Source organism: Macrobrachium nipponense, chromosome 23 (genome assembly GCF_015104395.2).
Source record: "Macrobrachium nipponense isolate FS-2020 chromosome 23, ASM1510439v2, whole genome shotgun sequence".
In the NCBI taxonomy this organism is placed as follows: Eukaryota; Metazoa; Arthropoda; class Malacostraca; order Decapoda; family Palaemonidae; genus Macrobrachium; species Macrobrachium nipponense.
In genome coordinates this window covers 63,405,096-63,431,758 of record NC_061090.1, presented here as the reverse complement: position 1 = coordinate 63,431,758, position 26,663 = coordinate 63,405,096, and the positions used below count along the sequence as shown (strand labels likewise).

Below are 26,663 nucleotides of genomic sequence, written 5' to 3'. Positions count from 1 at the left end.
GTAACACAGGTGTATACGAAACCCACAAACCTGGGCATGTGCCTGAACGGCGGGAGCGAGTGTCCAGAGAGATACAAGCGCACTGCGATCAGCGCCTTCATCAGGAGAGCTCTCTCACATGCTCTTCGTGGAAGGACACGCACACTGAATTAGAACGTGTTGCCCAAGTTTAATTAACAACGGGTATTCCAACCGGGACATCACTAAATGCATTCGCAGAAACATCGATAAGTGGTATCAGCAGGAGCTCGTCCCACCGCCCTTGAAGACGTCACTCTCTTTTACAAGGGAGTATTTCATAAGAAATACAAAGAGGACGAGCGAGCCCTTCGTACCATCATAGAAAGGAACGTCTCCCCCACGGACCCTGCGAAAAAAGTGAAACTAATAATTTACTACAAGAGCAAGAAGACCAGTGGCCTGATTTATGAAAAACAATCCAGCCCCCGTGTTGCAGGACCCTCTCAAGAAAACTAACGTTGTCTACCAGTACAAATGCCCTGTCCGGGAATGACCCGGCGCTTTCATTGGTATGACGACTATGCGATTTTCGAAGAGGATATCCTGCCACGCTCAGGAAGGCGCCATCATAATCATGCCAAAAACGTCCACAATACCAGGGTAACTAGGAATGACATTATTCCTAATATCAGAATTATCGATAAGGCAGCAGACCACCGTCGCCTCCGCCTCTTGGAGGCCCTACACATCGGGAAGGAGAGACCCAGCTCAACACCACCCAAGAGACTTCACTCCTCCCGACGGTGGCACGAAGGGCGCCGCCCGCCAGCACCATAGAGCCGATCGAACGGGCCAATCAGGTGCCCCCGTCTATCGGCAATGACCTTCCCAATACTACGCTCCCAGTCTCCAGCGTCCGCACGAGAAGAGCAGTGCGAGCTTCCACCTCTGCAAGACGGCTTGACTCAGGGACTTAATCCTCTGTTCAGCCAATGAAAATGCAGCGCCCATCAGACAGAGCACCTGGGACACAATAAATACCGCCGAACGACCCCATTTCAATCAGTTCAAGCTCACCTTTCCTTGAAAATGAACGATGATACGGTTGGAAACGTTGGAATTCCGTTACGCCCTTAGACTAAGATTTGTTAACCACTTTTGTTATCATATCAATAAATTATTATTTTTTAGAAAACATTTCTTTCACCGAGATATGACATCGGCCAGCTATTAGCAAAATATCAGCCTGATGAGAAGAGAATATAAGAAGAATTGAAAAGACCATATATAAAAATACAATTCCACTGATGGCTGCCATCATCTTTAACATTATATATTTATTATATTATATAATAATAATAATAATAATAATTATGATAATAATATAATAGAATAATATAATAATAATAATAATAATAATAATATAATAATAATAATAATTATTATATAATAATAATAATTAATTATAAGTATAATAATAATTAATTATAATAATAATAATAATAATATATAATAATATTATTATTATAATAATATTATTATAATAATTATTATTATTAATAATACTTATTATATAATTATTAATTATTATTATAATAATAATTATTATTATTATTATTAATAATAATAATAATTATTCTTATTATTAATAATAATAAATTATTATTATTAATAATAATAATAATTAATATAATAATAATAATAATAATAATAATAATAATAATAATAATAATAATAATAATAATAATAATAATAATAATATTAGAATAATAATAATAATAATAATAATAATAATAATAATAATAATAATAATAATAATAATAATAATAATAATAATAATAATAATATTAATAATAATAATAATAATAATAATAATAATAATAATAATAACATAATAATAATAATAATAATTATTATAATAATATAATATAATAATTAATATTAATAATAATAATAATTAATTATTATTATAATAATTATAATAATTAATTATTATTATTAATAATAATAATTAATTATTATTAATAATATAATAATAATTATTATTAATTAATAATAATAATATAATTAATAATAATAATAATTAATAATAATAATAATAATAATAATTATTAATAAATTATAATAATAATATTATTATTATTATTATATAATTAATTAATTATTATTATTATATAATAATTATTATTATAATAATAATAATAATTATTATTTTGTTAAAGATGATGGCAGCATCAGTGGAATTGATTTTATATATGGTCTTTTCAATTCTTCTTATTATTCTCTTCTCATCAGGGCTGATATTTGCTAATAGCTGGCCGATGTTCATATCTCGGTGAAAGAAATGTTTTCTAAAATAATAATTTATTGATATGATAACAAAAGTGGTTAACAAATCTTAGTCTAAGGGCGTAACGGAACTTCCAACGTTTCCAACCGTATCATCGATTCATTACGGCGAGAGCGAGTGTCCAGAGAGATACAAGCGCACTGCGATCAGCGCCTTCATCAGGAGAGCTCTCTCACACTGCTCTTCATGGAAGGACACGCACACTGAATTAGAACGTGTTGCCCAAGTTTTAATTAACAACGGGTATTCCAACCGGGACATCACTAAATGCATTCGCAGAAACATCGATAAGTGGTATCAGCAGGAGCCTCGTCCCGCCGCCCTTGAAGACGTCACTCTCTTTTACAACGGGAGTATTTCATAAGAAATACAAAGAGGACGAGCGAGCCCTTCGTACCATCATAGAAAGGAACGTCTCCCCACGGACCCTGCGAAAAAAAGTGAAACTAATAATTTTACTACAAGAGCAAGAAGACCAGTGGCCTGATTATGAAAAACAATCCAGCCCCCCGTGTTGCAGGATCCTCTCAAGAAAACTAACGTTGTCTACCAGTACAAATGCCCTGTCCGGGAATGCCCCGGCGCTTACATTGGTATGACGACTATGCGATTTTCGAAGAGGATATCCTGCCATGCTCAGGAAGGCGCACCATCCATAATCATGCCAAAAACGTCCACAATACCAGGATAACTAGGAATGACATTATTCTAATATCAGAATTATCGATAAGGCAGCAGACCACGTCGCCTCCGCCTCTTGGAGGCCCTACACATCGGGAAGGAGAGACCCAGCCTCAACACCACCCAAGAGACTTCACTCCTCCCGACGGTGGCACGAAGGGCGCCGCCCGCCAGCACCATAGAGCCGATCGAACGGGCCAATCAGGTGGCCCCGTCTATCGGCAATGACCTTCCCAATACTACGCTCCCAGTTCTCCAGCGTCCGCACGAGAAGAGCAATGCGAGCTTCCACCTACTGCAAGACGGCTTGACTCAGGGACTTAATCCTCTGTTCAGCCAATGAAAATGCAGCGCCCATCAGACAGAGCACCTGGGACACAATAAATACCGCCGAACGACCCCATTCCAATCAGTTCAAGCTCACCTTTCCTTGAAAATGAACCGATGATACGGTTGGAAACGTTGGAATTCCGTTACGCCCTTAGACTAAGATTTGTTAACCACTTTTGTTATCATATCAATAAATTATTATTTTTAGAAAACATTTCTTTCACCGAGATATGAACATCGCCAGCTATTAGCAAATATCAGCCATGATGAGAAGAGAATAATAAGAAGAATTGAAAAGACCATATATAAAATCAATTCCACTGATGCTGCCATCATCTTTAACAAAACATGTTTGAGAGAGGGTCTCCTACCTTCAAATAATATTATTATTAATAATAATTATTATAATAATAATAATATTATATAATATAATAATAATAATAATAATAATTAATTATTATTATTATTATTATTATTATTATTATTATTATAATATTTATTATATAATTATTATTAATATAATAATTATTATAAATATAAATTATATAATAATAAATAATAATAATAATAATAATAATAAATTCATTAATCCATAATCATAATCATATTATTATTATTATTATTATTATTACAAAAACAAGAGAATGGTAATCATTTATAAATAATTGATAAAATATACCTAATTTCTCATAGTCATGTATATATTCATAATTTTGTGCATACATGAAATCTATAGAGGGTGCTGCAGTTCCACAGTGCCTGCTGACGAGCCGCCACTGCTAATATGTAGTATTCACATATGTGACATTGTTTTATAATATTGTTTCAATATTCGCAATCCATAATAATTCCAAAGTCTAGTATGAAAACATATTGGGGAAAAAATGGAAATTCACTCCTTTCACGTTTCTAGGACCATAAAGTGTTGTGCCTTTCAAGTTTCTTAATTTATAATTGTTAATTTTTTTAAGCCAAAATACCTTTTTACTATAGTTTATTATAAAATAAAAAAATTTGCTTTCTTTGAAAATAAAAAAAATGAATAAAAGAAAATACTATGTTTTATGGTAAACCATTTTATGCCTCGTTAAAAATAGCAGTCAATTCTGTTCGTTGTAATTGCGTATTACAATTATTTGTGTTATTCACAATGCTTCATGTAAAAGTTATTCGATTCACAGAAATTCGTGGTATTTCTAGGTGTTTTAATATATTACACTGCATATGCACAGCGTTCGAAAATCGCTTAGTGATAAACCTTTATGAGTAAAGAACTTTGCTATCCAATTACACGATTTCATCGTAATTGAAGCTCAAAATGTGATAGTTAATGGTGTTTCCTGATATTATTATATATATTTACTTGACAGGAAAGGAGCTTCGTTTCCCAAACCCGAAGATTTGTTTACATTCGTCAGCTGACGTGTGGCCTAATAGAATTCTGTGGGCGGAGACATCTCACTTTCCTTGCAGACGACGGACCACGCATTTTGCATTTCGCTATGCCATACTGACCTCTTAATTCGTCTCCCAGTCATTAGCTTATTTTGTTTTTATTATTTTTATTTATGTTAGGCTTCTACATGCTGCCATCTGTTGCCTTTACGTACTACTCACTCGTTATGCTAGAACTGCATATGCACTTCTCACTTATTATTTGTGTGATCTTCAGATTGTAGTTTTTTATTTTTTAGGGCTCGTTATGTGTCACCTACTAGCATCCATGCCTTGTGTGTAGGAAGCTACAGACATTTATTATGATACTGTTGAAAATGGGTTTATTTTTCTTACAATATATTTTTTGTTTAGTATTCTCGCACTTATTAACTTGTCCTTTTACTATAAGTCTGCAGTAAGAAAGATCTCGCCGCTTCATTAGTATTATTTAGCAATAAAGACTCATGTAAGATATTTTCACAGTATGGAAATTTATTTTTTAAAACCCCCTTCATGTCCATGCTTGATATACATTAAAGTTCATTTATGCGCATTGTACTGCAGTGTAGATGATGGAAAGTGATGAGCAGGTTGTAACAACAGGAAAAGCATGTATGTTTTTTCAAACAGCAGGCTACTTGAAGCTCCAAGTTGTGCAAGGTTGCCACCCTTTAGAAGTGAATATATCTGAGAGCAAAAATGAAGGAACACAAACTAAGTACTGAAATTAAATGCATCATGAAGTGAAGAGAATTTTTCTGAAGCATACTATCTGAAAAAGGAAGGTTGAGCAACTAAAATAATACTACAGAATTGTATGCAAAGGTAAAAATTGAGACAAATCATAAAAATTCCTTTTCATATATGACTTTATAATTTCACCAACATTCCTTTACCCAATTCATCAATGCCTCAACACATTTATTTTCCACTTTGGCACTGCCTTTAGTGCACTTGATAGGTATGATGTCTCAAAACAAAAAGGTGGTTTTTCAAAACATTAATCATAAAAAAATAGGATTGCTTTCTCTTACATGAACCATTTTCTTTAAGCAAAGCATACAATACATTGGGGCTTGTGGCTTTTGTTGTCATACTGTGCCTTTCTTAACCTACATTCCATAGGATTTAAATATCTACCCCTTTGCAGTCTAACCCAGTGTCAATCATTTTTCCCCGATTCTTTTATCAAGATTCTGAATATTGTATCATATATTTGAGTCTACAAATGCAGAATTAACTATTGAGGTGCCCAAATGGGTTTGGTACCATCTCTTCCTCTTTCTTTTGTAAGGATATGTTGAGCAAAATTGAAACTTATCATCTAACATCCCACCACTACTATATATTACATTCTACATGGCTGGTCAATTTGTCCCTGCCCCCTTCTTTGACTGAATTTTCTCGTTATATGTCCTCGTAAAATAAAAGAAAAAACAAAATTTCTAAGGTTAGGCTACACCAAGAGTTAAAGAGAAAAATCAAAGGGCTGACTGATAAAAACAAAACAATATAAAGTATTTTTGCCATTAGTAAATTCAATATTGTGGTTTACCACTAAATGTGATGTTTACTATATTGATAAAAAAATAAATTTATAAATTCCCAAATTCCTTCTCGCATATAATAAAAGAAAGATAGAAGTTAGGCCACACGTCAGCTGACGAATGTAAATAAACTTCGGGTTTAGGAAACGAAGTCATTTGACTATTACTCATATTAATCAAGTAACCTTATACAAATATAATACTGGAAACACATTAACTGTAACATTTTGAGCTTCAGTTACGATGAAATGTGTATATATTCGTGTAATTGTCATAGCATCCGTTCACATAGTAAACACTTTCGCTAAAGAACTTTGGCTAGCAGCATATTAAAATAAATTTATGAATAATATTGATTTATACAGCAAATTATGCGTATATCTATCGTAAAATATGGATATATATCACAATTTCATGTTTATACAACATAAAAATAATAAAAACATAACAAAATAAGCTAATGACGGAGGAGAACGAGTGGGCAGTTACGGGGAGCAAACAAAAATGTTTCGTCGTTGCTAGGAGAGCTAGATATCTCCGCCCATAGTGGCTGTAGGGGAGGAGTCTGGCCGAAGCTCAGTGCTCTTCGGGAATATGCGGCCTGGGCGCCCATACCAATCATACTTACATACATACATACATACACATACAAACATACATGCACGCATTGCCAAATATATAATAGATAAACAAAAAGGCTAATAACCAACTGAGATTTTTTTATGGTTAATTTGAAACTATTATTAATCTTATGTATAAAAAAAAAGCACGTATCCTGAAAGTTGCCAGATTGCTAATACTTCACAAGAAAATTGAATGACCTACGTATCCAGACACACTGAGCTACTTTTGACTGATATCACACTGACACTAGGTCCCTGATCAAGCAAAACTATGTATCCTGAAACACACAGAACTACCGTACTTCAAAGCTAATATTAAACATACAGAGAATTTATCTTTAAAAAGCTATGTACGTATCCTAAAACCGGTTGTACCTACAGCTGTCCTGAAATGTACTGAAGTACATTAGCACAGAACCAGTACAAAAAGAGGCATGATTCAGTGACAAAAGCCCTCCACTGGAGCCTGTGCAAGAAACATCACCTACCTTGCAGTAATAAGTGGTGCGAGCACCGACCTGAGGGAGTGATAGAAAACGATCAGGCAAAGATCCTCTGGGACTATGGTATCAGAACGGATAGGGTGATACGTGCAAATAGACCAGACGTGACGTTGATTGACAAAGTCAAGAAGAAAGTATCACTCATTGATGTCGCAATACCATGGGACACCAGAGTTGAAGAGGAAGAGACGGAAAAAATGGATAAGTATCAAGATCTGAAAATAGAAATAAGAAGAATATGGGATATGCCAGTGAAAATCCTACCTATAATCATAGGAGCACTAGGCACGATCCCAAGATCCCTGAAAAGGAATCTAGAAAAACTAGAGGCTGAAGTAGCTCCAGGACTCATGCAGAAGTGTGTGATCCTAGAAACGGTGCACATAGTAAGAAAAGTGATGGACTCCTTAGAAGGCAGGATGCAACCCGGAACCCCACACTATAAATACCACCCAGTCGAATTGGAGGACTGTGATAGAGAAAAAAAAAATAAGAAGAAGAAAATAATAATAATAATAATAATAATAATAATAATAATAATAATAATAATAATAATAATAATAATAATAGCAGAACAACTCCAGCATTGTATCTCAAATCACCATGCACCCAAATGGATGACCACAGGAAGGACATCATTAGTACAAAAAGACAAGAGTAAGGGAAATATAGCCAGTAACTACAGACCTATCACCTGCCTACCAATATTGTGGAAGTTACTAACAGGTATCATCAGTGAAAGGCAATACAACTATCTAGAGGAGACAAACACCATCCCCCACCAACAGAAAGGCTGCAGAAGGAAGTGTAGGGGCACAAAAGACCAGCTCCTGATAGACAAAATGGTAATGAAGAGCAGTAGAAGGAAAACCAACCTAAGCATGGCATGGATAGACTATAAGAAAGCCTTCGGCATGATACCACACACATGGCTAATAGAATGCCTGAAAATATATGGGGCAGAGGAAAACACCATCAGCTTCCTCAAAAATACAATGCGCAACTGGAATACAATACTTACACGCTCTGGAATAAGACTAGCAGAGGTTAATATCAGGAGAGGGATCTTCCAGGGAGACTCGCTGTCCCCACTACTCTTCGTAGTAGCCATGATTCCCATGACAAAAGTACTACAGAAGAGAAGATGGATGCCGGGTACCAACTCAAGAAAAGAGGCAACAGAATTAACCTTCTGATGTTCATGGACGACATCAAGCTGTATGGTAAGAGCATTAAGGAAATAGATACCCTAATCCAGTCTGTAAGGATTGTATCTGGGGACATCAGGATGGAGTTTGGAATAGAAAAATGCGCCTTAGTCAACATACAAAAGGGCAAAGTAACAAGAACTGAAGGGATAAAGCTACCAGATGGGAGCAACATCAAACACATAGATGAGACAGGATACAAATACCTGGGAATAATGGAAGGAGGGGATATAAAACACCAAGAGATGAAGGACACGATCAGGAAAGAATATATGCAGAGACTCGAGGCGATACTCAATTCAAAACTCAACGACGGAAATATGATAAAAGCCATAAACACATGGGCAGTGCCAGTAATCAGATACAGCGCAGGAATAGTGGAATGGACGAAGGCAGAACTCCGCAGCATAGATCAGAAAACCAGGAAACATATGACAATACACAAAAAGCACTACACCCAAGAGCAAATACGGAGAGACTATACATAACACGAAAGGAAGGAGGGAGAGGACTACTAAGTATAGAGGACTGCGTCAACATCGAGAACAGAGCACTGGGGCAATATCTGAAAACCAGTGAAGACGAGTGGCTAAAGAGTGCATGGGAAGAAGGACTAATAAAAGTAGACGAAGACCCAAAAATATACAGAAACAGGAAGATGACAAACAGAACAGAGGACTGGCACAACAAACCAATGCACGGACAATACATGAGACAGACTAAAGAACTAGCCAGCGATGACACGTGGCAATGGCTACTGAGGGGAGAGCTAAAGAAGGAATCTGAAGGAATGATAACAGCGGCACAAGATCAGGCCCTAAGAGACAGATATGTTCAAAGAACGATAGACGGAAATAACATCTCTCCCATATGTAGGAAGTGCAATACGAAAAATGAAACCATAAACCACATAGCAAGAGAATGTCCGGCACTTGCACAGAACCAGTACAAAAAGAGGCATGATTCAGTGGCAAAAGCCCTCCACTGGAGCCTGTGCAAAAAACATCACCTACCTTGCAGTAATAAGTGGTGCGAGCACCGACCTGAGGGAGTGATAGAAAACGATCAGGCAAAGATCCTCTGGGACTATGGTATCAGAACAGATAGGGTGATACGTGCAAATAGACCAGACGTGACGTTGATTGACAAAGTCAAGAAGAAAGTATCACTCATTGATATCGCAATACCATGGGACACCAGAGTTGAAGAGAAAGAGAGGGAAAAAATGGATAAGTATCAAGATCTGAAAATAGAAATAAGAAGAATATGGGATATGCCAGTGGAAATTGTACCCATAATCATAGGAACACTAGGCATGATCCCAAGATCCCTGAAAAGGAATCTGGAAAAACTAGAGGCTGACGTAACTCCAGGACTCATGCAGAAGTGTGTGATCCTAGAAACGGTGCACATAGTAAGAAAAGTGATGGACTCCTAAGGAGGCAGGATGCAACCCGGACCCCCACACTATAAATACCACCCAGTCGAATTGGAGGACTGTGATAGAGCAAAAAAAAAAAAAAAAAAAAAAAAAAAAAAAAAAAACAAAAAAAAAAAAAAAAAAAAAAAAAAAAAAAAAAAAATAATAATAATATAATAATATATAATAATATTATTATTATTATTATTATTATTATTATTATTATTATTATTATTATTATTATTATTATTATTATTATTATTATTATTATTATTACTTGAGCGTGGCTATAACTTTTCTAAAACCATTTCAACATTTTCCTTAATCTGGCAAGATTTTTCAGTAATAACATTGACCCACCTCTCTCTAGTTTGTCATAATCCAAACACTCCCCTGGTTGGCTCAGTTAACCTCAAAGTACTCTTTTAAAAAACAAACGAATTACTATAATAAAATAACATAGAATTGACCAATAACCATTTGAGAATAGCAGAGAAAACTTAATAAGTGAGTTAGAACTTCAAAATTCCATAGTGCCAATATGTTTTATGTAAAAGTTGCGAATTGCTGAAATGAAGCAATCTTTCAGTATTGATTGCATATGATGAAAAGCATTTTCCCAAAATTGTAAAGCTTGAATGTTAATGTTATATTACCCCACAGACCTTGTTTTACCTCGTAAACGGCATCACTCATGTTTTTGACCAACAGTCGTAACAATCAGATTGTCAAGATTTGATCATGGCGTACTATTTTAAAAGCTAGGATAGTTTTATACCAGCAATACCAATACGTCCTTTGTTGTGGAAATATTTTGTCCAGATATCTATAACGAAGTTAAAAAATATGTTTACTTATTACATCAACTTGAAAAAAACTCCTAATACAATTGAAACGCTTAGAAATCTGACTTAATAACAGTTACAAAACTTAGAAATCTGACTTAACTGTACATGGCTAACATACACCTTGTAAGTTCTCAACTAATTACATTTTCATTGCATTAATTCCTTACCCGTGAATTAGACCCATAAATCACGAAAGCAATACCACTTAAGATTAATTCAATATTCGGCTCTATTTTTCTCTTCAAGAAATCTTTTGACAAAACCAACATTTGGCTGGAATAAAGGGGACTAAAATGACAGACTATTTCTCCTTCAGCTCCATCCAAAAGGCTTCGAGAATTCTTGCAGCAGATCAAGTGTTCATTATCATGATACACTGGCCTCCATTACCAAGAATTAGACTAATGTACAAATAAGTAAGTATACTAACTTTCATTATTCATATCTACAGTTACACTGTATAGATACACTTATCAGGTCAAAAAAGTGGTATATACTAATTCGTTACCAATAAGGAGTTAATCACACGATTGTCTTAAGAAAATCGAGACTACGAAATGTGTTGTCGTGGACGTCATCAGTTGTCCGTAATGCCCGCAGAGAGACAGACAGACCTGAGAAATAAATTAATCGTTAGTCTGGTTTTAGTTAAATCGAACTTAAATCACAGCAGAGGGATTCTCTAATCCCTCTGCCGTGGTTTAAGTATTTGTTAGTTAATTGTCTTGACAAATAATAGAAAAGTGCCTCTTAATTAATGAAGCAGATATAACCGACGGGTGACATACGCTGACTATATAGGCCTACGGCATTGTGTGACACGTGCAAACACAACAGTTAATATTATACGAAAGGCTTAATTCAGGAAGCTTTTGGTTTCGTGTCCATTTTATGCGAATACTTGACTAACTTTATGCAAATTAATAGGTAATATTATAAACAAACCAGACGCATGCGATAAATACCATTCACTATCAAATCAAAAATCTGATCATGAATTGCAAAAAGTTCATAACAATATGTGTTCTGTGCAAATGCTAAGTGGAATCGACTGTTTTACAGAATCATTGTAGATTTTTATAACAAGCTATACATGACACCTCTGGTGAAAAGTTGGGACTAAATCCAGGCAAATGATATATTAACCTTGTCCTATCTCAGGGTTCGTACTTTTACATAGGAACTGTATATAACAAGGTCTACAGGTACCTATATAACAAGGTCTATAGATACCTATATAACAAGGTCTGTAGATACCTGTAGAATCGGTTTTTTATATCTCCAGCAGAGTCGGTGTTTATGGCAAAAGTTATTTGCGTTAATTTTACAAATGATCTATATTTTAGCACAGGAGTCGACCCCTTGTGTCATAGACAGATTAATGGGCCTCTTTTAAATCAAAGTAAAAGCCTTAAACAACTTACACAGTTCAACTGTCGACGCCAATTTACTTCACATTTTGACGTTGAATCGGTCCCTGGATCTTCCATCTATGTCGTTTTCAGTAAATCCACAAAGTCAGTTTGATGTAGCTACACTAACAATTTAAACACTAAAACAGATTTCTTCAAATATTTACGATTTTTTTTTAAGAATCAAAAGCGTCACATTGCATCGTTATAGAAATAAAAACTTATCCATAACCAAACTGAAGTTGACAAACGAACCAAACGCCAAAATTAACAGATTATTCAGTTTCCTAATACTTTATTTGCTTCTTAATTTAGATATTACTTTCATCATTCATAACAATTTCTTGACTCAGCTGTAATAATGATATCTTAACCTACCGGTTCATTTTGCAAACAAGAACTACCTAAGCTATTGTATTTAATTGACTGCATTCGCTATCCTAATTTACTCATTGACTTACAAACAATAAAAGGTACTGATAAAAATAAGTCTTGGCCAAATAGTTCGAAAAACCGCTTACTTCAGAGTTCAATTAATTTCAAAATACGTTCGTAGTAATAGACCACGTAAAAATGGAGCTTTACTGAGGAACATTCTTAATTCTCTGCTATAATATCTATCAATGGCTCTATATAAATGAGATACTACGCCTTGTTTTTCTGTTTTATACGATAACTTGAATTACTTGACCCTGGCGAACTGTGAGCTGTAGCTAATCGTCTTCATGGATGTAGTACTGAAACGACTTGGATCATCGAAATGGCTGCAGTAGAACTTGAAGCGCATTATAGTCTGTAACAAAAATTTTCGTCATTAGATACTTATTACGGAAAACAGGAGGCTCGATACGAGTAATATTCAATGAGAATATATAAGTCTCTCAATATTAGAGAAACAGGACTATATAGTTCCTTTGAAGTTGCTATGAGGCGATGATAATCTCTCTCTGTGGTTTGTTATAATTAAAGAACTGAGCTGTTCTTAAGAATGACCTCAATACCTGCTCCTAAATGTTTTTTGTTCCCGTCCTGTGGTATTGAATACAATCTGAATTGACTGCATGGTCAGGATTCTGGACAAACTGACAAATTCCTTCATAGTTTCTCAAATCAATCTTAACCTCCCAAGTGCTGATGTGACAGGGTTTATTTCATCTAAATTTCACAGAACAGGACTGACCAAGGAATGAATACAAACACGAGGCCACAAACCGTTTAATTACTTCAGAAAATTGAAGGCATTTCTCACTTCCAATCCTCACCAGTTTCTCCAAAAACTCATAGCCTACTATACCAACGAGTTGTTCCAGTCAAAACTCATTCCCGGCCTATTCCAAAGGATTTCTCAACGTACTGCGTACACCATCTTCAATCAAGTTGACCTGAGCAAGAAGAGATCAGTCACTTTTGAAGACCTTTCCATATAGAAAATGATTATTCGTGACGTCCCGTGCAAATCAGTGCGATAGTGATGTTGTTATCTGTACTTCGGAGGAGGCGATGATGGCCTTGGAATTAGGCCTATGTTGATTTACTAAAGGTTTATTCTCCGACCAAACTAACAACCAGGTTATGACAACAAATAGCCTTCTGCTTTCTGACAGACATAAGGCTTATTTCTGAAAATAATAATAATAATATAATAATAATAATAATAATAATAATAATAATAATAATAATAATAATAATAATAATAATACAGCGCAGGAATAGTGGAATGGACGAAGGCAGAACTCCGCCGCATAGACCAGAAAACTAGGAAACATATGACAATACACAAAGCACTACATCCAAAAGCAAATACGGACAGACTATACATAACACGAAAGGAAGGAGGGAGAGGACTACTAAGTATAGAGGACTGCGTCAATATCGAGAACAGAGCACTGGGGCAATATCTGAAAACCAGTGAAGACGAGTGGCTGAAGAGTGCATGGGAAGAAGGACTAATAAAAGTAGACGAAGACCCAAAAATATACAGAGACAGGAGAGTAACAAACAGAACAGAAGACTGGCACAACAAACCAATGCACGGACAATACATGAGACAGACTAAAGAACTAGCCAGCAATGACACATGGCAATGGCTACTGAGGGGAGAGCTAAAGAAGGAAACTGAAGGAATGATAACAGCGGCACAAGATCAGGCCCTAAGAACCAGATATATTCAAAGAACGATAGACGGAAATAACATCTCTCCCATATGTAGGAAGTGCAATACGAAAAATGAAACCATAAACCACATAGCAAGAGAATGTCCGGCACTTGCACAGAACCAGTACAAAAAGAGGCATGATTCAGTGGCAAAAGCCCTCCGCTGGAGCCTGTGCAAGAAACATCACCTACCCTGCGGTAATAATTGGTACGAGCACCAACCTGAGGGAGTGATAGAATATGATCAGGCAAAGATCCTCTGGGACTATGGTATCAGAACAGATAGGGTGATACGAGCAAATAGACCAGACGTGACGTTGATTGACAAAATCAAGAAGAAAGTATCACTCATTGATGTCGAAATACCACGGGACACCAGAGTTGAAGAGAAAGAGAGGGAAAAAATGGATAAGTATCAAGACCTGAAAATGGAAATAAGAAGATTATGGGATATGCCAGTGGAAATTGTACCCATAATCATAGGAACACTAGGCACGATCCCAAGATCCTTGAAAAGGAATCTAGGAAACTAGAGGTTGAAGTAGCTCCAGGACTCATGCAGAAGTGTGTGATCCTAGAAACGGCGCACATAGTAAGAAAAGTAATGGACTCTAAATAGGCTACCACCCAGTCGAATTAGAACAGATAGGGTGATACGAGCAAATAGACCAGACGTGACGTTGATTGACAAAATCAAGAAGAAAGTATCACTCATTGATGTCGAAATACCACGGGACACCAGAGTTGAAGAGAAAGAGAGGGAAAAAATGGATAGTATCAAGACCTGAAAATAGAAATAGAAGATTATGGGATATGCCAGTGGAAATTGTACCCATAATCATAGGAACACTAGGCACGATCCCAAGATCCTTGAAAAGGAATCTAGGAAACTAGAGGTTGAAGTAGCTCCAGGACTCATGCAGAAGTGTGTGATCCTAGAAACGGCGCACATAGTAAGAAAAGTAATGGACTCTAAATAGGCTACCACCCAGTCGAATTAGAGGACTGTGATTGACTTAAAAAATTAAGATTACTTAAAAAATAAATAAAATAAAAATAATAAATAATATTATATATATATATATATATATATATATATATATATATATATATATATATATATATATATATATATATATATATATATATTTTCTTTTGCTCTATCGCAGTCCTCCAATTCGACTGGGTGGTATTTATAGTGTGGGGTTCCGGGTTGCATCCTGCCTCCTTAGGAGTCCATCACTTTTCTTACTATGTGTGCCGTTTCTAGGATCACTCTTCTGCATGAGTCCTGGGGCTACTTCAGCGTCTAGTTTTTCTAGATTCCTTTTCAGGGATCTTGGGATCGTGCCTAGTGCTCCTATGATTATGGGTACAATTTCCACTGGCATATCCCATATCCTTCTTATTTCTATTTTCAGATCTTGATACTTATCCATTTTTTCCCTCTCTTTCTCTTCAACTCTGGTGTCCCATCGCAATACCATGGGACACCAGAGTTGAAGAGAAAGAGAGGGAAAAAATGGATAAGTATCAAGATCTGAAAATAGAAATAAGAAGGATATGGGATATGCCAGTGGAAATTGTACCCATAACCATAGGAGCACTAGGCACGATCCCAAGATCCCTGAAAAGGAATCTAGAAAAACTAGACGCTGAAGTAGCCCCAGGACTCATGCAGAAGAGTGTGATCCTAGAAACGGCACACATAGTAAGAAAAGTGATGGACTCCTAAGGAGGCAGGATGCAACCCGGAACCCCACACTATAAATACCACCCAGTCGAATTGGACGACTGTGATAGAGAAAAAAAATAAGAAAATAATAATAATAATAATAATAATAATAATAATAATAATAATAATAATTAGGGTCTCTTACTACCTATAGCTTTGGTCTATCAAGCAACGAGTGGCAGAAAGGACGTCTTCACAAGGAACAACATAGTTACCGTCAGAAACCAGCTGATATATCTTACCTAGTTCACTTTGCATGCCAGTACATCACCAACCTCAGTTTCATAAACAGGCTTTATAGAGAAACCAGACACACAGGACGAATAACTGCATAAAATATAATTAGTACGACAAACCTACTACTATTCCGAATGAAATCTGGGTTTAGCAAGAAGGTTCCTGACCCTGTCATTGTATATTTAAGATGGACACTTCTGGTCAAAATGTTCAGACCATTCCTGTGTAAATCTGTTGACTTATCCCTAACTCCATATTTACATATTGACCCATTTCTACCAAATATTCATACATTGTCATATTGACCTATCCCTACTTCCATATTCACACATTTACATATTAAACTATGCATAAGGCCTCCAGTAACGGTTGTGTTTACAGGAGAAATGGTTTTTCGACTGAATCTTAACATTTTTGTGCTAGTCTCCAACCTTGAGCAAACGATAGGATTTTTTTTAATTTTCTATTTTTTTTTTTTTTATTTTTTCTTTTTTTTACTTTTTTTTAACTAAACGAGATAGCGTCTTGTTTCACCAACGAAGACTAAAAGTACGCTATATTTTATCAGAAATTATTTTTCTGCGCCGTTTAACATGCTCATTATTTATTTTTTACGTTCTCATTCTCATAAATAAATCCTAAATATCCTATCCTAAAATTCCTGTATCTTTAACTCAACGCCAAACCCCTTTTTCATACCTTTTTTAGTCTCTTCCATAGGGCTGTCCTATCCCCCCCCCCCTAACCAGAACAGCAGCAGCAACAACAACAACAAAGCAGTTTGTAGGCTTCCTCCCCGAGTAAGCGAAAATATTATAATAATAACCTGAACGAGTTCAGTCGTCGACTCCTGCTATGAATGTTGAATAGCAATTAACCTCGACGTCAGCTGACGTACGCTTCAAGTGGTTCCTAGCGGTTCCCGGTTGTTCCTCCTCCTCCTCTTAAGTCGTTTTGGTTCGAACAAAAGTAGTTAAAAGTCGTGTCAATACATCCATAAAGCCGATTTGATGCAAAAGCAGTTCGTCTCCACACAAGCGACAGAACGCTAAAACTGATTTCTTCAAACAATTACGAGTTTTATAATAGAAAATGTCGTCTATGCGTCATATTGATAGGCACTTAACAGACAAATGAAAAAATGAATATTTCAGCTGAATCGTAGTTCATATAATATTTCGTATTTCGAGCTCGTTTTGAAATTTCTCTTAATTCGTTAATCACCGATTTGATTGACTCAATTTCGTCATCATTCTTATAAAACGAAAGCTACCTCAGATACTATGTATAGATTTCGCAATTATGAATCTCTTAAAAGTGTGTCATCGGTTTACTTCTTGGTTTCTCGCTCTACTTCTGTACTTATTGGTTATCGATACTAAATGACTACAAAACAAGATATTGTATCAACACCCTTTTAGCTTTGCAAATAGTTATTAAAGGTGGACTTATTCTTTCAGAAAACAATGAATTTGCAATGATAGACCACCAATATCAGATTTCCACTTTGTTGAGGGACATTTCTCTCTCTCTCTCTCTCTCTCTCTCTCTCCTTTCTCTCCTTCTTCTCTCGTCTCTCTCGTCTCTCGCTACTCTCTCTGTGTTATTCAATTCTCAATTTGGATTTAGCATCAGCCATCGATTCAATGACGTTTCTTTCTGTCTTATTCAGTAATCGAATGCCTTGAACGATGTAATAATAATAATAATAATAATAATAATAATAATAATAATAATAATAATGAGTGGTATCAAATGTACTGAAACGGCTTGATTGGAAATGGCACCTGAAGTGGAGATTCGTTTGTAAGCAAAAAATTATTTACATTAATCACATATAATGAAAACAATGTTTGATGCAAATAACTATAGAATAGGCCTAAAACTACAAGGGAATTATACCAGTTAATCCCTCGAGTAATATACGTAAGCTTTGGGACGATAGGAGAGGCCTGAAACTACAAAGGATTTGTAGGCTACCAGTCAATTCCTCAAGTACTCTAAGCTTCGGAACAATAGCCTATTATATACAATGTAGGCTGGGACCCATGAGGTCATTTAGCGACGAAAGGAAAATAGAAAGTAAAAGCTAGGTCTCAAAGGCGTAACAGGAGGAAAACCTTAAAAAAAAGCAAGTAAGTAAGATGGAAGAAAGAGGAGGTACAACAAAAGGAATGAATTAAAGGGGTTACAGCAGCTTAATGGGGCCGAAGAGACGGTACAGATAACCTTAAATTTTATGCCTTCAGTGCACCTCGGGAGAAGTACACTTCATAACTGTGCTTTTGGGGCCATGGAAACCACCGAATTTCTCTCTGCAAAAGCACAGGAATGGCGTCGTGTAGCGTAACATCAGAGATGTTTAAATGCCAGTTCATTAATGCCCAATGCAACGGATTCATTATTCTGATTCCAGTTCCTGGTGTTTAAAACAGACAGATTCTAAGAGACTGCTTACAGCGAGCCATTTTCCTTCTTAAAATGCTTTATGAGGCATTTTAAAAATCCGGTGCTTAAACAGACTTATCAGCGATACATCATTTCGCAAATCCAATAACAGTTCTACAATCTTACACTACGTCAATGATGGAACACTCAATAAAGCACAGGCATTTTCTTGCTTGGCAGTCAAAGACATTCCACAACCCCCCCCCCCACCCCCTTTCTATTTTGATGCTATATTTAATAGGATAAAAAAACCTGGAGACCTCACTCGTGATTCTAAAGACTACACGAGTTCATTGTCATCCGGTATATGGTACTATTTGTCAATACATATTATTAGAGAAATGGATAGTGGACAGCCCTTGATCAAACCGTAAATGTCTATTTCGATTTAATAGTTTAAAGAAAATCAGCGACATAAACATTACCAATAGTATTTCAATCAGCGTTTCACCCTTTTTAAAAACAAAACAATTTATCATCAGCCAAAACAGTGAACACTGGACAACACCTCGAGTTTCAAGACGTCGGTCTGAGTGACTGAAGTCTCGTACTATGATTATCTTCACTCAGCACGTGAAATGAAGGAATATGACTTTTTTAAAAATAACGTCCTAAAGTATATACGATCACATTTTATTCGTCCTTAGTATATACATATATACTGATCAGAACACGCTACTTTCTCCAAATTCCATGTGTATAAGCCAACTATCCTTAACCTGGATTGCTTTACTCGAGACTAAAATAATGCCCGCATTAGTTAACTAATTCCCGTAATACAAAAGCGTGCCGTAACACATTCTATTAATAGTACAAGAAGCTATAAATGAATTTAAAATGCTCACCAGAGTCAATCTGTATCTGTAATGAATGTCTCTTCTACATATGTAAGTCCCCAGTTTATGGCATTCAATATTTTCTAAAGTCAACTTCACACCTCCGGCCCCCGCATTTCACAATGGATTTGTTTTCCTTCCAGCAGAAAATGAAACAAATGAATTAAACAATAAACTAGCCAGTTATTTTGTCCACCATACAAACCTACCGCCCTCGGTGGTATGGTGACAGAGAAAGACGCCCATAGGTGACCCAAGGTTAAGCCGCCTCACAACAACACACCACCCTAAAGTGATACTGTCACTGTAAATATGCCCTTTATAGTAACTGTTCCTCATCAGTCAACGAAACCAAGCCGAGAATAAATCAGCATTCTATAACTCCTTGATTGATTAACGGCTACTAAAACTGGCGTCACACCTCATTCTATAAGGAACTTTAAGAATAGCAATATATTAACTTCTCAACAACTTCATTATTACTCTAACATGCGAGCTTTTGAATACATAGTCTGAAATTTTCACTATTGGGAATGTGTACTATTTTAAAGTTTGAAGTCTTTTGTATCATATAGTGGACATGGTTTCTGATGGTTTGACGACTTCCATAATCGACCCTAAACATGGCTGGAATGTCAAACTAATTATGCACGAACGATTACTGGAAGCTATGTTACCTTACGTGGTTGCAACTAACGCTAAAAAGTCTATTGATCGACAATTTTAAAAGACCTTATTGTCAGCTGTCTTCATATGTTAAAATCACAGCTGATTCCTGTTACAAAATGCAGTACACGACTAAGTAAACCATTTTTGACTGATACAAGTAATAGAAAACGTACAACAAATTCATTTCCTTATAAGAGCACCTTACCTATATAGCAATGTACTACAAGGAAACTGCAAATATTAATTTGCATAAATGTCATCAACAGAAGCAAGAGCCACTCCTTTTTATCTATCCACAACAAATTTTCACAACGTTGTTTTGATAAATGCTTTACTGAAACAACAATCGTAAAATGTACCACAACTTCGTCGCCTAAAACTATACATTAAAGATTCAATAGCAACAAACGTAAGAAAATTCTTCCTAAGTAACTTCACACTTGCCACAGGAGGAACTTTAGATAACAGCAAAGATTCAAGATGGAGGAGCTTAAAATAAAGCAACGGTTTGATGACTGACTCCAACAAATTGCTCTCATTATCTGGTCAGCCTCAAATACACTTTGGTTTAAACTAATTATGTTATAAGTCAAGGAATACTCCCTGTATGGAATTGCTATTAATAAGTTGATGTCTTGTATCGCAACTTGATGTCTTGTATTGCAAGTTGATGTGTATTGCAAGTTAATGCCCTGTATTGAGAGTTGATGACTTGTATTTCAAGTTAATGTCGTGTACTGCAAGTTAATGTCTTGTAATGTAATACAAGTTCATGTCTTGTAATGCAATTTGTCGTGTACTGATGTCTTGTATTGCAAGTTACTGTCGTGTATCGCAAGATAATGTCTTGTATTGCCAGTTAATGTCGTGTATTGCAAGTTAATAACTTGTATTGCAAGTTAATGTTTTGTGTTGGAAGTTAATATCTTGTGTTACAAGTTAATATTTGTATTGCAAGTTAATGTCGTGTACTGCGAATTAATGTCCAAAAACCACATTTACTTAACCTAATCTAAGAATGACCTTAGTAATTATATCACACCAGAATGCCTTAGATATTCAGCAGTTGTTTACGTGACTTTAAATCTCTTTAACCTCACTATTTGAACACTTGGCACCAATTCTGCCAATACGAAATGAAATACAGCACAGAAACCAAATACCTTTAGTGCCCAGAGTCACATTACAATGTAAATGACAATTTTTTTTTTTTTTCAAGCTTCAAGGTTTGGCGGCAGCCATTAACATAGATAAGTCCAGCTCGTCTCGAGCAAGACAGACGAATAATATAACCTGTCGAGTCATTAAACGTAACTATGGCGGTGAACTTTGTCGGAAATTAGGCTTACGTTAATTAGTGCCAGCTTTGTCTTTATACGTTAATCAACGTCAGATTTTCCATTACATAACAACGAGTAAAATGAAACAAACACACGCTAGGCAATTTATATTCCCCAAAAAGTTACTAACATTTTTACAAACCCACCGAAAAATGTCCTTTGGATTGTTCCCAGTGTTTTAACTGAGAGAGAGAGAGAGAGAGAGAGAGAGAGAGAGAGAGAGAGAGAGAGAGAGAGAGAGAGAGAAAGGTCATTTTCCTAAGTTTCCCAATATCCTATAATACCATTTTCTATACAAATGATTTTTCAACCTGAAGGGGAAAGATAAAAGTAGTTTATTGGTAAACTATAGTAATCTCGTCTCCCTCGCTCCTAAATTTTAAAATTCAAAATACGTTCGTAGTAATAGACCACGTAACAAATGGAGCTTTACTGAGGAACATTCTTAATTCCCTGCTATAAGATCTATCGATGGCTCTATATAAATGAAGAGATACTACGCCTTTTTTTCTGTTATATTCGGTAACTTCATGACTTGACCTAACTGTCGAACTGTGAGCTGTAGCTAATCGTCTTCATGGATGTAGTACTGAAACGACTTTGATCATCGAAATGGCTGCAGTAGATCTTGAAGCGAAACAGAGGCTTCGAGCTGTCAAACTCGCAAACGGCCGATGAAGGACAAATTACAAAGCTTTCTCTTCATTTCTAATGAAAGAGACAGACGCAGTAATGCTAAAAAGCTTGTGTATAACGTGTGCTTGCGTGCTTCGGTATAAAAGGTCCCACACCTATTGGCTACTACGTAGCCTCTATCTATGGATCTTAACCACCGAGGAACTGGGGTAAAAATTGAGGTAATTCTTCAGAAGCAGTCCGCACTGGATATTACAATAAATAATCACCTACATGGAAAGAGCATGTGAAAAGCAATATAAAAAGCATAGTCATTATATGAGAGATTGAACGGGGTGGAATTAAATGAGCTTGATAAGTTTTTACCTCGAATTTTTCCTAAGTCGGGAGGGGTGTTTCCTCTACGGTAATGTTTACTTTTAATGAGCCCTCTAACTTATTTTCTTACGCAAAACAACCAGAAAGGAGTGCTTTGCAGCAATAATAATAATTGGGAGCACCTACTGATTCGCGGGCCCACTCGACCGCCGACCGAAATCGGCGGAAGAACACCAAAGCCAATATGGCGGCGATACCAAAACAACAATAAACAAAGTAAGGAGCGACTACATATCGGCGACCATCGATTTATGTGTGCTGTCAGTAAGGCCGTAGCGGAACGGTGCTTCGCGCCTTATCCGCAAATTTAAAGATTCTTGGCAAGCACGGCATGTACGGCAAGAGGTAATGTTGCGCTGCGCGCGCTACCCACAGGGTTTACAGTAAGGCTACTTACCGTGGCAGATAGATTTGGGTGTCGCATCGCTTACGCCGACGTCCTTTCGTCACTACAGAGCGATCACACCCAAAGGCGTTCCTGTTGTAGTCGATCCGACAAATAGCTCCACAACACTCGCAGTTTTTTTGGCTGAAGATTTAAATTATGTCTCTGAGCATATTCAATCACAACTTCTTTACCACCACCACTAGACAAATAATGATAAAATTCACCGTAACCCACATTGCACTGCAAACAATCGGTAGGAAATCGAAGGTCTCTGTCAAAATTAATGCCAGTAGGGCCAGCCACTACCTCTGCCATAGCTACAGGAAGACAAAATGCCAGTTTTTGCTTCATTTTTCGAGTTTTCAGTCAAACAAGGATACCAGTGGACACTGGACAGCTAACTTTATTACTCCGCTGAAATGCTAGTGAAATTTAGTTTTCGACTAAAGTCGTTCGTAATTGGTTATGAAACCCATGACGTCATAACGATGTCACACCTCTCAGCCAATAATGAGTAACTGGAACTGCTTTTGTTTCCGTAAGAAAGTAAGTTAGAGGGCTCATTAAAAGTAAACATTACCGAAGAGGAAACACCTCTCCCGACCTAGGAAAAATTCGATGTAAAAACTTATCAAGCTCATTTAATTCCACCCCGTTCAATCTCTCATATAATGACTATACTTTTTATATTGCTTTTCACATGCTCTTTCCATGTAGGTGATTATTTATTTTAATATCCAGTGCGGATTGCTTCTGAAGAATTACCCCCTATTTAAGCAGAATGCTGCGAGAGATGATTATTCAGCAGGTAGTTAGTCTAGTCACCTTACGGACTGTTAGCTGATTTAAGCAATGAATTGGTGATATACTGGTTCAGCGAGTACGATGTTTGGCTAAATTGTACCTATCATACTTTTCAATTCAGGGCTTCATAGCACCACGAATCGCTACACTTGGCCCTTTTCCCACATAACCCAAGACAGAGAACATCTGTCTGACATCGTCTGTGTCTCTGTGTCGGTTCAAAGAGTCCAGGTATACGCAGCAGGCCTCTTTCTCCCTTTAGCACCTTAGTAATATTAAGACGAAAGCTCTGCTATGGACCCCAACCACAAATACGTTCAAGATCCTCAAAATCTACAGAAATTTGCCACAAGTCAGTTTCTCAAAAAGTATACTACAACGGTCTTTCAGCTTCTACAGTCTTGAAGCCCTACAGAAAAACTTGGCAAAAGTGCCAAAATTCTCTATTCCGTGCCCAAGATACCCCTTTCCATGACAGTCTTAAGATTCCCAATGATCATTCTACCCTACAACAGCAAGAATATGACCCGAGAAACTCCATAATTCTTACCAGTTCTTAGCTCTTGTTTAGGAAGGAGGAGACCGTCCCGGTCCTGGCTGTCAGCTGTCACTAGTCACTTACACTGAGCCATCTACGGTCAGGGAAGGAATTGCTTTGGCCAATCAGAGGCATCCACTATACACGACGTTTCTATCGCCCTCTCTCATTGGCTCAAAGCTTCGGTTTTTGGGCAAAGAGTCTTCGTAAACGATCTCCTATTGGCTGGTGGAATGAGACCCGATTTTCACAAAGTATTTCTATGGAGACGGTCTCCTTTGATGTCTAACATATATATAAATAGTTTATGGACGTGTAAGCACATACACGAACAATAAAAGGTCAGTTAATAGGCGGATAATTAGAAAGGGATGATAGAACAACAAAGAAAGAGATAAAAGTCTAATTAGAGAATACCAAACCAGCCATATCCCAAATATAAAAAATGTCCATAAATGTATATCTAAATTTAAATATACTTCTATATGTCCTTTTTTTATGTCAATGCTTATGTGCAATTACACGTATTAACACAATTATACCCGCACACATATATATATACATGTATACCATACCAGCTTCTTAGAGTATGTGACCATCATGGGATTATAACCAGCAAACACAAAAGTATTTGGAAGGAGACTTGAGTGTCTGGGCGAATTTTACTTCGGATTTGGTTGTTATTAAAAACCATCTCTAGTATTTTCTTGTAGGAAAATTGAGTTCTTCGAAACTACGGAGGAATTCTACAGGACTTCCAATTCCTAAAGGTATCACCTTCATTGGCAATGGGAGATATAGTAGATCCGTTTTGTCTACTGTTGTTAGACATTTAGTATGCATCCACACACATACACTCAGACAGTTAGCCAAAGTGATCGTATGTGATTTTATTATATATTACTGGGACGACATTTCATTTAAAAAACACAGAAACCAAAATATTTAATAAACGATTGAATATTCCTGCACACAAACCTCTCCACTGACAAAGCGGCAAAAGCTTGGAAGGACCTCTGGACTTGGCCTTACCAACACAGACGTGTTCTGAAGATAGAGCAGGGGCCAATACTGAAACAACTTGGTCTAAACCATAGATATTTCTTCACTTCATTCCTAACAGCCCCTTCCAATCAGGTGGTAGCCAGCCAGACTCCCGTCCGAAATCAGGGTCTTGGGATTCTATGGTCGTATTCTGGTCGTTAAATTAGGAAATACTCCTCTAACAAATCGAAATCAGAAGGCAGAGAACTTGCGCTATTGGTGTCGTCAGAGTACCAACATCTCTCTCAATTTTCTATTCCAAGTCCAGAGGTTTGTTTGAGTAATCAGGTCTTTAGATCCTGAGGCGATCTGGAGGCTGGAATGAAGACGATCTGGTTCAGAAATGAGAGGCAGCAGCAGCCATCTTGAATCAAACTCTGTTTATTCTTCTCGTTAAGATCGTGGATACAAAATGCAGTTGCAAAGCAAGTCAGCACTTCTTTGCTTATACATTATAAGATTAAATGCGTACGTAAACTAATGAAAAACATAAAAACTACCCACACATTCTTAACACCTTCCCACCATGGGACTTGTCCCAAGATCCTATCAAAATTAAATACAATCAGGTCTCATAGTGTAAAATAATATAAACTAATCCTCATTGAGTTCACAATTACCCATAAGTAAGAAGCATTATTCTCAAGGGTCTACTTCGCAAATCAAGTAGAGTAGGAGTCCCCGTCACCTCTTCAGTCAACCTGAAAATAAAAATATATAAATTACTTATTCGCAAAACATTTGACACAGTTAATACAGCTGTACTAAATCTACATAGTTTAATCTTGTGATAAAAACTGTGAACCTCAAAATTAAACTATACAAATGCACACAGGGACAAGACTGGGCAGTTTTTAAAAAATGGTGGAGAAAATAAAAAAATAAAAAAAATCCAGTGACCTTAGATAGTCCAGGATCCCGACAGTCCCTCTCGAAGTTTCACAAAAAAAAAAAAAAAAAAAAAAAAAAAAAAATGTGCGCAACATTTCGCTTGTTACTATATAGTGGCTGGCACCCACTGGCAGATATTAATTCATTCATATCAATAAAAAATCAAGTCGCCCACGGAACTCACAAAATGACATTTGTAATGCTCACTGCTGACACTGGCAGGTATTAGTTATGTGGTTTTTATT

At 36.4% G+C, this 26,663-nt stretch overlaps 1 long non-coding RNA gene across 1 annotated transcript; it reads right to left on the bottom strand.

Moving 5' to 3' along the window:
- Nucleotides 1–10,348: 10,348 nt before the first annotated feature.
- Nucleotides 10,349–24,787, bottom strand: LOC135196797 (uncharacterized). The gene is made up of 3 exons (XR_010310477.1): nucleotides 24,496–24,787; nucleotides 12,333–13,113; nucleotides 10,349–11,522 (listed from the first exon to the last, which is right to left on the bottom strand). It is a non-coding gene; the product is annotated as an uncharacterized LOC135196797 (long non-coding RNA).
- Nucleotides 24,788–26,663: the final 1,876 nt, after the last annotated feature.